Consider the following 11,024-nt stretch of genomic DNA (forward strand, 5'->3'; position numbering starts at 1 on the left):
GCTGCAACTGTAGCTCAAGGTCAAAGTTGCCTTACTACAATTCCCCCTTTTTGTTTTTAAATTGAAAAATAAGGCTTGGGAGAAACTCTGACCTATTACTTGTTGAACACAAGATATCAAATGGGATACATAATAAAATGCACAAAACTTCAAATAATGTTACAATGACTATCTTTCCAAATTTGACACTAATATTAAAAACATTTAACTTATCAAAAAAGACTATCAAACATTTGTTAGATATAGAAAGGTAAACAAGGAATGAATGCAAAAAGAGAGAATTTCAAACAATGTCAAACCAAATAACCATGGATCAATATAAAACATATTTAGTTAGCTTAAACAAACTACTTAACTTATTCCCGTTATTCTCTATCAGAAATTATTTTAGTTATTGTTTCAACACTTTACCAGAACCGACCTATAAACAAATGGTCTTGAATCAAACTTATCAACTTGATGACCTCAGGGTTTGTACTCCTTAACTTTTAAAGGTGTTTTTAATATAGGGTTTGTTCTTGAGAGCTTTTATTCAATCTAAAAATACTTCTGTAAATGGAACTCCATTCAGTTTAGGGTTATGTGTTTTCTGTTTTTAAGGGTGTCTGTGTATTTGTGAGACAAACCAAAACATACACACATACAAACTCTCGCAGTGACCACTGTCAAACATGCTTTCATACAGACATACTTCTGAGTTTCATGTCACTGTGTTTTATGAACTAAGAAATTATCATTCTTGTGTTTTGCCCTCAGATGAGTAAGATCTAATTATGCATTTCTGTTTTATGAAAATGTAACTTGTAAAATACAAACATATTTCTGTTTCAGGTTCAATTCAAAACTCAAATACATACAAACATTTCTATAGTTCAAAGATAAATATATGTTCTTTCTATTTCTAAAGTAAAACACACACTTCCCCATGCTAATGGGCTTTTGGACTGCAAAGAGAACCTGTTAGTAGTCACTATAAAATACTTCAAAAATTCTACTTCTCCACTACGTTTATGCATATATCTTAAAACAGATTTGGCTATTTAGGCAAGCAACTTTAAGAAACAGTTAGTAAGACCATCTCATGAACCTGTCTTTCCTCACTCCCCCTCTTTTTTTTTCTTTCTTCCCAGTTGGAGGTTGGGGATGAGGGAAAACAGGTTGTTGTGTTGTTTCTCTGTTGTCAGCGTTCATGTCCTGAAAATGAACTGTTAGGTTAGTTGTTACATGAATAATAAACTTTGTTTTGGTTGCTGTTGACTTTGAACTTAGTGTTCCATGTAAGGGCAACTTTCATTCCACTGTTCTTTGAGTTATTTGCTTTTTATATAATTTGTTTGTGACATCTATTTCGGTAGGTGTGGCCAGCACCGCCCAACTAGAGGCCTTCAGCCTCTCCCTTATCATGTAAGTGGAACTTCTTTTGTGCTTGCGTGTTGTATCTCAGGGGTCTTTCTTAACATCATCCTTTTTGTCACTTTCTCTTTCAAATGTTTTTGGAGGGCTGTCAACTAATAGTAAAATATTAATTAATCTCAAATTATACAAGATGTTTGTTTCAGGGGCAAAGTTTTTGTCTATCAGCACTTGCTTTAGGCTAAACACAGACTAAAGTAGCATTATTTAATTAAGTACAAATACATTCTACTACATGGTCTGTGGTTGGACCATGCCACTGTTGAACAACTTAAGCAGCATATTGATGAAAAACAAGGAAAACAACATAAAATATCCATAACAAATGAGTAATAGTAAAAGTGTAGACAATAATATCTTTGTAATCGTATCCATCTTTAGTGAAGAGATCGGAATAGGTTCCAGTTGTTCTTGCTTCATTGGGTCAGCTAGGGTCACCTGGATCCTATACTGTGGTTGTAGGTAATCATAATTTTTTTGCAGTCAGCATACAGGGAGTCAGCATCCTACTTGTGAATGTAGACTTAATCTCCAAGTTGGAATAGATGAACAGAAGTGCTTAATCTCATGCGTTCAGACTACAGAATGAATCTGTGGAATTTCTGCAAAGTAAAACTTAGATTATTAAACAATTTTCATAAAAGAATTTCAAATTTCAGAATTTTTGTAACTTGGTTGTAGGAGAGGAATTCAAGTTTTATAGTACAAAGTAGTTGGTTGTCAGTTATTAATAAAAGGTTGCAGAGAATCATGTAGAACAAAGCAGGTAGTACACTATAACTTGGCACCAGGTGCTGACACTGTCTGTGTTAAATGTTCAGAGCTTGTGTGCTGTGAAGAACCCAAGAGTATTCACTGGATACATACAGAGTAGAAGCAAGTCAACTGGAAGACTTATTTCTTATGTTTATGTGGTTTTCATTAACGTGACAGTAAATGTTCTATATTTAAGTATAATATAAGAGTATAAAGAAAAGTATTCAGGATATGATCAAAATTCACTCAACTAAGGTATTCAGTGTGATAAACAAAGTCTTGAGTTTCTATAAGTTTTGAATAATAGTTTATTATATGGTAAAAGCAAGCAACTGGTTGGGTGACAGAAATGGGACCAGTTTCCCAAATCTGCACACCCCTACTGCAGGGTACATTTAGTATTTATCTTAGCTACTTCATGCATATTAATTATATCATATACATATACATTCGACAGGTTTTTACTAAGAATTTAATATATGGGTTTTCTTACAGCTAAAACTAAAAGGGTTATCTCTACAACCAGTCATAATTCATGCATTCTTGGACGAACAGGCACCAAAAGATTTAAAGTTCTACTATATTTTATTCTTAGAATAGTAAGGAGGTTTTAGGCCTCTTGACCTTGTAAGGGTTTGTTTTATTTCTTTATGGGGATGTAATTAAGTTTTACAATCCGTTTGTTTTATTTTGATGTAATCACCCATTTGTTTCACGAATCACAATTATTTATCACATTCAGTAAAGCAATGTATAAGTTAGACAAAACATTTAAACAACTTGAACAAACCAACATGCTATGATGTTAGCAGTCTATTAGAAGATTTCAGGCAACTAGCCACTTTGTTTTTTAACACAGGGCTTTTCTTTTGTGAGGTTCAACACTTCATGCATTGTTATTTATAATCTTGTGTGGACTTGTAAACTAAGAGGTTTTTTTCATATGTTGCAGTAGTTAGAGAGGACAGAGATATATTCTAAACAATTTTTGCTACTTACTATAAAACTACTGGGATAAAATATATATAAATAATATTAATTTTCATGAAAGACAATAGAAATATAATATCAATAACTATAGTATTGTCTGGTAATTTGACAGTATTATTCAAACTATACTAGCAATCTACCCTTTTAAAGTTTTTCTAGTTTGTATATGATATAGAATTTTGAGTATTTTTTCAAATTCTAACCAAATTCATAATATAAATTCAATCATGTTATAACCTTCTATACTGGAGACAAATGCAAGTTTTGATTCTAACTCTGATTCTTGCTTACCAGCAATATAACACTACATACAGAAAGAATAAGTTAAAACACATTGTTGGTGATGGACTTTCTTAACTCTGGAATAGTAGATCCAGGGATCTATTTGGGCAAGAGGCCTGCTATACAAGAAAGAAAAAACCAATGCATTTTGTTCTTCAAGATGCATGGTCTGCACTGAATGGCTAATGCATGGCTGTGGTTGATGCCCTGATTAATACAAAGATGACAAAAGCAATTAGAACAGTTTCTCTAATTTACTGTATCTTGCATCATCTTCTCAGTCTCGGGCTGGGCTCATGGGGAGCTATAGTTTGGTTCTCCTGTTTATGAGAACTACTAATGATAGATTGAGAATGGATACTTTTTCATTTATGATACAACCAAATGAATAAGGATCACCTGAAGGGATATTAAAGGTATTGTTAGTCACACTAATCAGAACATCTGATGCATCTCAGGTCTTTCAATACAGAGCATACATTTTTTGCACTTCAGATCAAATTAAAGATTTTGTTTCATTTTTTTCTATTTTTCTCTATCAAAATTATAATCAATATTATCTCAGTAAGAAATTAAAAATATAACCATAAAGGTCTTTCTTTACAAAGCACTTTAAAAATGTTGTCTACTATTTCTACTATTTCTACTGTTTCTACTATTTCAAGAGGGAAGGAAAAATTAATTGCTTAAAAGTAATTTACTTATTTTCCAATATATTTAGTATGTTTGAGTCTACAATAGTGGAAAAATACTGTTTGATTATTCTTTTCCATACTCATCTTCAAGCTACATGTGCAGTTCAGAAGGATGGAGAAGGTCAGATTCCAGCTTACAGCTGGTTCCTTAGATGTGATCTATGTTATAAGTAAATCAGCACTAGGTTTTAATATAGTAGTAAAAATTTATTAAAGATTTATATAAAAATCAAATAAGCAAATCAGTGCACTGGGTGGCTTGAGGAGACCCCCGCTCCTTCAAGGCACAAGACTTCAATAAGTTTCAGTCTGTCTTTTATAGGTTTGTAACTGCTCATTTCTTAAAGTCCCCTCCCAATCTTTCGTTTCTCCTTTTTTACATCATCAGTTCTATCTGCGCCTGCTCCACTCTGTTGCCAGGTTTTCTGCTCATGCCCTGTTGATAGGAAACAAACTCGGTTTGTTTTCATTTCATCCTTTTGACGTAGTCAGTTTCCTATGCGCATGGGCTATCTTGTTACTTGAGAAGCAATCTCTGTTATGTTTCGTTTCTTCTTCTTGACGTAATTAGTTCCCTCTGCACATGTGCTGTCTTGTTGCTGAAAAGCAGACTGTTCTGTTTCTTTTCTTCTTCTTGACGTAATTAGTTCCCTCCCCTATTGCTTTAGATATCATTTTATATATACATCTCTAAGATCTATGGGTAACATAACAAAATATCACTCATTATTGTAACATAACATTATGGTTTGTAATTACAGTTTTGCAAATATAAGTTGATAAGCAAATTATCTCTTCTTTGGTCTTTATTGGTTATTACAATTTTCCCCCTTTTTCTATTTATCATTAATTTGCTTATCAAATCTTATTACGGTTTCTCGAGCTGCACTCAAGGTAGGAAATTGTTCAGTTTTAGGTGTTTCTTCGTTCGATTCAAGATATTACTGTCTCATTACCATAAGTTGTACCGTTTCAATCCTACCTTTAACAAAAGTCACAAATTTATTCAAGATACAAGGACCAAATGTCAAAGTAATTAACAACATTATTAGGGGGCCTATTAGGGTAGAAATTAAAGTAGTTAACCAGGGTGATTGGTTAAACCACGATTCAAACGAACTCTGTTGAGTTTCTCTTTCCCTTTTCCTTTGAAGAATTCCTTCACGTAATTTAGTCATAGATTCACGAACTACCCCCGAATGATCTGCATAAAACCAACATTCTTCTCCTAATGCAACACATAGCCCCCCTTGTTGTAAGAATAGTAAATCTAATCCTCTTCTATTTTGTAGAACTACTTCAGAAAGTGAAGTAAGAGACTTCTCTAAGTATGATATTGATTTTTCGATTCTCACTAAGTCTTCATCAACTGCTTCTCTTAGAGATGATATCCCTTTATTTTGTTCAACAAGGGATGCAATTCCCATCGCCGCCCCCGCTGTTCCCAGACCAAGGAGCATGGCAATAGTTATGGCAGTAAATGGTTCCCTTTTTTGTATCCTGTGTTTATTATCATCCCAATGGTCAAAAATCGATTCCTTCGAATGGTAAAGAATTCGGGGTATTATCGTTATCTGAACACAAATGTCTTTACTTTCATTAAATATTCGTAAAGACAAACAGGGAGTTACACCAGTCTTAGAGCATATCCACCATCCTTCTCCGCCAGGTATAACCCATTTCTTGGTTTTATCAAGTTTCTTGATTGTATAGCTGCATAAGTCTCTTTTAGTTGGAGGTACATTTCCTATGCACACTCCCTGTCCTCTCACTTGCTGGAGAGTGATTCCTATCTGTTTCTCTCCCCAATTACATTGTATAGGGTTGCCTTGATTGGATATTTTAAATGAGGTGTTCAGAGCTATCCCTTCATAGAATGGAGGTTTGATGTCATAACACAACCAACAGGAATTAGTCATGTTAGAGTCTGTGTGGTTAAGTGTGTAATAGGCCACTTGCATCAACTTTAACAATAGTTCTGTTTTCCCATATACCTTGGTGTAGGTTGAGGTTCTACTAGAGTCGTTAAAACTTACAGTCGGGGCAGTTGAAACTGTGGAAGTTTTTCTTTTCCTACTCTCTTTCTGATTTAAGTTATCCTCTTTTTTCTTTATGACCTTATTGGGTCCTATTGCCAGAGGGTGGTGGGTGATTTCTTTTTTTTTTATGAATATCAACCGCCCCCTGTCTGTTCCATGTTCCCAGTATCGGATTCCCCAAGTTCTTCCTATTAACCATCCTGAGTCCTCTGGTTGCATTACCTGGAGGGTTATATACTCACAATGGTTTGTGGTGGTTTCACTCTAGGCCTTCCTGGAGATCAACTTGTAACCAGGAAGGAACTAGAAAAGTGATCACGGAAGTATTCCATGCTATTCCTTTACGTAACTGGAGGTATAAATAAAGCCAGTGGGAGGGATCGCGTTCTCTTCCTCTCCGGCGAGGTTCGAGAACAGTGGGTCCCTGTTTCGGTTGGGCTTATCTGGAGCCGAGGTCTACAGTGACTGCCGTTATCCGCCACGCGTGAGGGAGAGCCTAGGACCGCGTCAGGTCATTCTGCCTGTTTGAAGGGAAGTGGTGAGATTTCTGCTAGTTTGCCTTTGGCTGGCTGTTTGCCTTGCTCGGTCCTTCCCCTTTTTTTTTTTCCCCCTTTCCCCCCCCCCCCCCTCCCCCAGGTGTGTGGTATTTTCCTTTTGTGTATCTGTCTCTTATGTAAAAAATATATATATATATATTTGCTATAACTTTGGCTGCTTAGTTTTTTTTCCCTCTTTTCCCTCTTTGGGAGGCGGGTCCTTGTTGTCGAGTTTCGGGGGACTTGGCGGGAAACCAGCTTGAAACTTGTACAACGTTTCTGGTAGTAGAGGATGGTTATTTTGGTTAAGTTTGGCTTGTTTTGATAAACATTCTCCGGGAAGACAACCAAGTTCAGTGTTGTTTTGCAAACCAATCTATTGTTTTGGGAACAGGTCTGGGAACACTGTCAGAGTCTGGGAAAGCAACCAAGGAAACTTTGTTTATATAAACAAAAGTTTGTTTTGGGATCAAGAAGAAATAATAACAAAAACAATGGTTATTTCATTAATTTGTCTTATAATTCTAACCATCTTTACACCTGTGTTAGGTTACTCTATAGGGAGACGTCCAGACCTTGAGGATGGATGGAACGAATTGCTTCCATCCTTTAATTTTGACATCGAAGGTTTGGTAAAGGAGATCCCCATGGTCAAAATCAGCTCTAATTACTATATAAATCTTATCGCAACAGTATTGTCACTGATAAAGGTACTGGAAGTGTTCCTTAAACTTGGAAGAATGGGGTTCCGTTGCTTTCCCTCTTGTAGGAAAGATCACACCTCAAAGGGACTCGCTGGAACTTTGGAAAGGGTTGCAGACAGGCCAGTCTCCGGGTGGCATGGAGCTTGGGAAGATTTCGGTAGATTAGTAGGACATGTGTCACCCCTCATTAATTGGGAGTTCACACCAGAACAAATGTTTGATTCTGGTGAGATGGCCCGCTGTTTGGCAGAAGGGTGCTTTTCCTACAAAGACCCGAATATGCAATTCTCTGCTTTGTACTGGGGCCTGGCTAATGCTTATCGAGCTGCCATAGACCACCTTCAGAGGGTTAAGGTCGACACAGAGACCCAAACCACGCCACTTGAAACCAGTGATGTCCCTATTAGGTCCACAGAAGTTGGGGTCCAAACACAACCTGAAGTCAATGCCATTCCTACTAAGTCCACTAGAACCGGGACCCAAGCTAAGAACCGGAAGGTCATCATTGCCCCTATAAAGAAGAAGAAGACATGGGTAAGGGAGATCAAGGAACTTACGGACCCATCTCCGCAACTAGAACGCACGGAAGAAAGAGAAGAAGAAGAAGAAGAAGAAGGAACAGAGGACGTAGTGGACGAAGGAGCGGCAGCAATGGGAGAAGGAACAAGAGCAAGTGATGAAGGCGAGACAGCAAGTGATGAAGGCGTGACTGCGAGAGAGGAAGAAGTGGTTGTGACCGAGGAAGGAGCGATTGGAAGAGAAGAAGCAGTTACCAGAGAGGAAGAAACGGCTACACGGGAAGGAGTACGTCCAAAGGAACTAGGGGCACGCCCAAAGGAATACAGAATGGCATCAAAAGGAAAGAAAGCAACAGTGCAAACGACCGGTGGTATATTGTCGTTTGATGATTTATACCCTGACTACACATTCAGTGTTGCAAAAGACGCAAAGAAGGAGCCAAAACATTCCCCTCAATTGGAGGGGGAATTATCCCTACCCCTCCAGACCCAACCTTCTCTTGGAGGTGTGAATGATTGGAGGAGGAGGCCCTTATCTCAGTACGCGAAAGATTACTCACTACCTCCACCCGCGGGGTATCGCGAACGACACAGGAGTCCATCCCCATGGCGTGACTGGTATAGAAGTCCATCTCCATGGCGTGAACGACGCAGAAGTCCATCTCCGTGGCGCGAGTGGTGTAAGAGTCCATCCCCATGGTATGAACGACGTAGAAGTCCATCTCCGCGGCGTGAACAATATAGAAGCTTATCCCCACGGCATGCCCAGTCTCCACCTCCACATGAGAGATATAGGGAGGAAGTGGGAGCAGTCCCACGTAGGAGTGGAAGAGTAAAGAGAGAGGTGGAAAAGATTCTACGTGGGAGAGATGGACAAGAAATAATGCGAGAAAGTGAAATTACACAATCACTGACCACAAGAGAGCTTCGAGATTTACGGAGAGATTATATGCGCTTGCCTGGTGAAGAAGTCCTCACCTGGCTGGTGCGATGCTGGGACAAGGGAGCTGATAGTCATGTAATTGAAGGTGATGAAGCACGACAGTTGGGATCCATTGCTCGAGACCCTGTGATAGAACAAGAAATGGGGAGAGAGAAAATGGCGTCCAGCCTTTGGCTCCGAATCCTCCACGCGGTGAGAGTGAAATACCCATTTAAGGAGTCCCTGAAGAGTTCTTCAAGAAGGTGGAGAACTGCAGAAGAAGGCATCCAATACCTACGGGAATTGACCATGCTGGAGATCATCTATTCTGATCCAGATTATTACGACATCCAAGTTCCTGAGAGTGTTCCCTGCACGCAACCAATGTGGAAAAAGGTAATTCAAGGTGCTCCTAAACCATATGTTTCCTGCTTGATATCCGCATATAATCCAAAGATGGAGGAACCAAAGGTGGAAACCATGTGTACTTGGATAAGAACCATAGAGGAAAATATGGAAGACTCCTTCAATCCCCTCTACCGACGCACCTACGATAGGGAAAGAATGGAGAGAGATTATGAATATTCCAGATATGAGGACGACCTTAGGGACAGAGAGGACAGAAGGTATAGAGATTACCAAGAAAGGCCAATGGGAAGATCACGGCGGGACCGACAAAGACGACCTCGGCCTAGACCTCGATCTTGGTCTCAATCTCACTCTGGGTCCCTGTCATTCACACGTCGAAGGAAAGAGAACTCTAAGCGTTGGTCACGTAACCAACTATGGGCATACCTTCGTAGTAAAGGAGAAAACATGAAGAAGTGGGATGGTGAACCCACTTCTAAGCTTGAAGCTAGAGTGAGGAAGCTGAAGCGAAAGAAGACTGAAAAGAAAGTTGTCTATGTAGTAGACGGAGATTTCTTAGAAGAGAAACTGCGATCGCCGAAACACAAGAAGATGGAGGTCCACTTCGACAACGGCAAAAAGTCTAAGAAGTCAAAGTCAAACTCTGACGACGAATGCTCTGATCAAGACCAGTAGAGGGACCCTGCCTTCTGCCAGGAGAAGGAGAGGGACCAGGAAGATAACCGAGTTTACTGGGCTGTGTGGGTTCGATGGCCTGGCACATCGGATCCTCAGAGATACCAGACCTTGATAGATACTGGAGCCCAGTGTACTGTAATGCCTTCGGAGTATAAGAGTACCGAGACTGTTACTATTTCTGGAGTGACCGGAGGGTCTCAAGAATTGTCAGTAGTAGAGGCGGACATGAGTTTGACAGGAGACCAATGGGAAAAGCATCCCATTGTGACGGGGTCAGAAGCCCCTTGCATCCTTGGTATGGACTACCTAAGAAGAGGATACTTCAAAGACCCAAAAGGGTACCGGTGGGCTTTTGGTATAGCCTCGGTGATTGAAGAGGAGTCCAAGCAATTGTCTGCCCTTCCTGGTCTCTCAGAAGACCCTTCCATTGTAGGATTACTGCGAGTTAAAGATCAAGAAGTGCCAATAGCCACAACAACTGTACACAGACGACAGTATCGGACAAACCGAGATGCTGTGATCCCTATCCACAAAATGATCCGAAAGTTGGAGAGCCAAGGGGTGGTCAGCAGAACCCATTCACCCTTCAACAGCCCCATCTGGCCTGTGCGTAAATCCGATGGAGAGTGGAGACTGACCGTGGACTATCGTAGCTTAAATGAAGTTACGCCACCGTTGAGTGCTGCCGTGCCAGATATGTTGGAGTTCCAATACGAGTTGGAGTCCAAGACAGCAAAGTGGTACGCCACCATCGACATAGCCAACGCGTTTTTCTCCATTCCTTTAGCGGCAGAGTGCAGACCACAGTTTGCTTTCACCTGGAGGGGCGTTCAATACACCTGGAATCGACTGCCCCAGGGGTGGAAACACAGTCCAACCATCTGTCATGGACTGATCCAGGTCACACTAGAGAAGGGTAAGGCTCCCGAACACATCCAGTACATCAATGACATCATTGTATGGGGGGATACAGCAAAAGAAGTTTTCAAAAAAGGACAGACGATCATCCAGATTCTCCTCGAGACCGGTTTCGCTATCAAGAAGAGCAAAGTCAAGGGACCTGCCCGAGAGATCCAATTCCTAGGGGTGAAATGGCAAGATGGACGACGCCAGATACCAACA

At 39.8% G+C, this 11,024-nt stretch overlaps 1 protein-coding gene and 1 long non-coding RNA gene across 2 annotated transcripts in view; one reads left to right on the plus strand and one right to left on the minus strand.

The window, feature by feature from the left end:
* The window catches only part of LOC113957790 (SET-binding protein-like), a 515,694-nt gene that overhangs the window by 142,683 nt on the left and 361,987 nt on the right, over positions 1–11,024 (plus strand). The window lies entirely within an intron of this gene.
* Positions 1,478–11,024, minus strand: part of LOC113957788 — a 21,577-nt gene continuing 12,030 nt past the window's right edge. Inside the window, exon 2 of the long non-coding RNA XR_003531299.1 lies at positions 1,478–2,015. This is a non-coding gene — a long non-coding RNA (uncharacterized LOC113957788). The remainder of the gene's footprint in view (positions 2,016–11,024) is intronic.

The sequence above is a fragment of the Corapipo altera genome, unplaced genomic scaffold, assembly GCF_003945725.1.
Source record: "Corapipo altera isolate COAL_440 unplaced genomic scaffold, ASM394572v1 61148, whole genome shotgun sequence".
Classification (NCBI taxonomy): Eukaryota; Metazoa; Chordata; class Aves; order Passeriformes; family Pipridae; genus Corapipo; species Corapipo altera.